The following is a 3,237-nucleotide window of genomic DNA, read 5'->3' as shown; positions in this document are numbered from 1 at the left end:
TGTTTAAGAAGATTCATGGCAGGGCTGCAGGGAGAGCAAGCATCTGGCTGGTCCTCTGGTGGCAAGAAAGGGGGAGGAACTTTAGATAGGAGTAAGTTCTCGAAGCTGAATATGGTGGCAAGTGCCTGTAATCTCAGCTCTCAGGAAGTTGAGGATTGGGGATCTGAGGATAGCCCAGGCTACATAGTGAATCTGAAACTAGCCTGAACTATATATTATACAGCCTTATCTGAAGAAAAAGAAAAGTTAATCTAATTGAGCAGGAACGGCGTTTTAAGAGGTAAGTTCCCTGTGAGTCAGGATGACTTCCTTTTCTCTGTTTCCTGCAGTTTTCCCAGACAGAGCAGTACCTCAGAGAAAGGAGCACTAGAGAGTCTTAGCCCGCTCAGGTGCTGCAAGAAAGTCCTCTTCACTGGGTGATTTGTGAACAAAATGTACTCCTCAGAGTTTCAGAGGAAGAAGTCTAAGATGTACGTGTGTGTCAGCACATCTGTATCCTACGAGAGCCTCTTCTCTCAGATGGTGCCTTTAGTGTGTCCTCACATGACAGAATGGGTGAACAGGTCCTTTGGTGCCTTTTCTAAAGGTACCAACCCCAACACCTCCTAGCTTGTGGATCAAGTTCCTGTGGAGGAAGCTAACACAGAAATAAGGACTGACAGAAGACACAGGGCCATTCAAGAAACTGCTAAAAGACCGAGAATCACCTCAGAACAGGCAGGAAAAGAAAGCTAAGGGTTGCGGGAGGTTGGTCCCTGACAGAAGTAGTTCCCACTGCTGGAAGGAGTGTGCTCCATCGTTTTTGACTGTCTACACTCGGGTATCCTGGGCATGAGAAAAAAGAGAGAGACTGAGTCTGTTAGTATTCCATAAAGACACAGGACCAGATATGTGGAAATGGTTGCTGTGATCCGGAGCTGCATGTTCAGTCTTCTGGGTAGTCGGTGGCTGACAGGTTGGAGTCCCAGGGAGAACCAGCGTTCAGTCAGTCAAAACCACGATGGCATGGTTTACGTGCTGTCAATCTCAAATAAATTCTCTCTTGTTTGGGAGAGGAGTTTTCTCTCTGTTCTATTTCAATGGCAATTAATTGGATTAAGAGGACCCACATCATAGAGGGAAGTCTGTTTTACTGATTAAGATTTTTTTAATAAAAAAAAGTCTTTAAGTTACTTGTATGTGTGTATGGGTATGTGCACAAGAATGTGGGTGCCTGCAGAGTCCAGAATTAACTGATCCCCTGGAACTGGATTTACAAGTGATTGTGAGCCATCTGGTGTGGGGGCTAAGGATCAAACTGGGGTCCTCTGGGAGAGCAGTACAAGCTCTTAAATGTTTTAAAACATTATTTTATTCCATATGTGTGTATGTGTGTGTGTGTGTGTCTGTGTGTATGTCTCTGTGTGTATATGTCTGTGTGTGTCTCTGTGTGTATGTGTGTGTATGTGTGTGTGCATATGTGTGTGTCTCTGTGTGTATGTGTGTGTATGTGTGTGTGCATATGTGTGTGTCTCTGTGTGTATGTGTGTGTATGTGTGTGTGCATATGTGTGTGTCTCTGTGTGTATGTGTGTGTATGTGTGTGTGCATATGTGTGTGTCTCTGTGTGTATGTGTGTGTATGTGTGTGTATGTATGTCTCTGTGTGTATGTGTGTGTGTGTGTGTGTTCTGTAGGTATGTACATGCATCAGAGGCCCCACAAAGGTCATAAAAGGGTATTGTGCCCCCTGTAAGCCGTCATGTGGATACCAGGAACTGAACCCAGGCCCTCTGCCAGATCAAAAATCGTTAAGAACGTTCATAACCATTGAGCCATCTCTCCAGGTCCCGATTAAAATGTAAATGGTATTCAAAAACAGCCTAGAAAAATACCCATCTCTTGGGTCAAGTTGACATAGGAGTTAGTCATTCTTGGAAGAGGGAGGGAGTGCGAATCTCTGAGCTTGAGCCATATGCCCACCTCTTTGCTCAGTAGAGGATGGAGTGTTTTGCTTAGAAGTTCCCTAGACAGCGCAGTAGAGAGTGCAGAACTGTGGAACAGGCAATCTGGGAAATTATTACCTAAAGAAGAGGGAGCTCCTCCCGAAAGAGAAGCTTTTGTTTGTTTGTATGAATCATCAAGACACTGCCCTCTGCCTTTCCTTACCACCCACACCTCACTGCCTCTCTAGGAAAGGCAGCAGCCAGGAGTGAAAAGATACTTTCTGTTATTTCTGTTCATCTCAGTACCTGAGCTCACACTGCCACCTCCAAGCCCTTTCTCTGAGAGGTCTATGCTAATCATTCAGCAGGATTCACTTATGGTGGCTCTGAAAAGTCCTCCCCCAACCCCCTTCCCTCCCATCCTCCTGCCCCACCACCTCTGCAAAGTACACCTTACTCACAAGACTGCCCCAGAAGAGTCTACATAGGTTATCTAGATCTTCTATATCCCTTAGTGGAAATAAAAAGGCACTCCTTCTAGACACTGAACCTATCAGTCACAACGTGCCAATCTGGTTTGAACAAGATGCTGCTGTACATATGCCATAAACCTGTCATAGCTCTAGTCAGCCACAATGACAATGTGAGTGATGCATGTGCAGTTGTAACCTGTCCACTGACATCACAGGCTTGAACTGCTGAGAAGCAGGTAAAAGGAACCCAGCTTGTGCAGTGTGTGTGTGTGTGTGTGCGTGTGTGTGTGTGTGTGTGTGTGTGTGTGTGTGTGTGCATGCGCACACATGCGCACATCACTTGGGTGATTTCTGACCAGTAGCTGTAACTATTGGCCAGACTCAAAGCAGAATGGTGAGTTCAGGACTCCTCTAGAGGCAAGTCTCTGAACAAGATGCCTGTAAGGAGGTGTGGTCCCTGCTTTCCTTCTGGGAGAGTTACTGGTGGACAAGCACAGCTCAGACCAACCTGGAGTGGCAAGGGGCATATACTGTTACTCCAAGAACACAGGTGCTGCCCAGTCCTCCTCTGAAGTTTAGAAGACTGATTTCTGATCAGCTTGTGTCTTAGGATTTTATTGCTGTGAAGAGAAGCCATGGTCAAGGCAATTCTTATAAAAGCAAATGTTAGCTGCTGCTGGCTTACGGTTTCAGATGTTCAGTCCATTATCATCATGGTGGGAAGCATGGAGTCATGCAAGGTGGCTTGGTGCTGGAGGAGCCAAGAGTTCTACGTCTTGATCCAAAGGCATCCAGAAGGAGAGCGTCTTCTGCAGGTAGCTAATGGGAGGCTCTCTTCCAC

The sequence above is a fragment of the Rattus norvegicus genome, chromosome 6, assembly GCF_021556685.1.
Source record: "Rattus norvegicus strain SHRSP/BbbUtx chromosome 6, alternate assembly SHRSP_T2T, whole genome shotgun sequence".
Lineage (NCBI taxonomy): Eukaryota > Metazoa > Chordata > Mammalia > Rodentia > Muridae > Rattus > Rattus norvegicus.
This window is presented reverse-complemented; position numbering follows the sequence as displayed.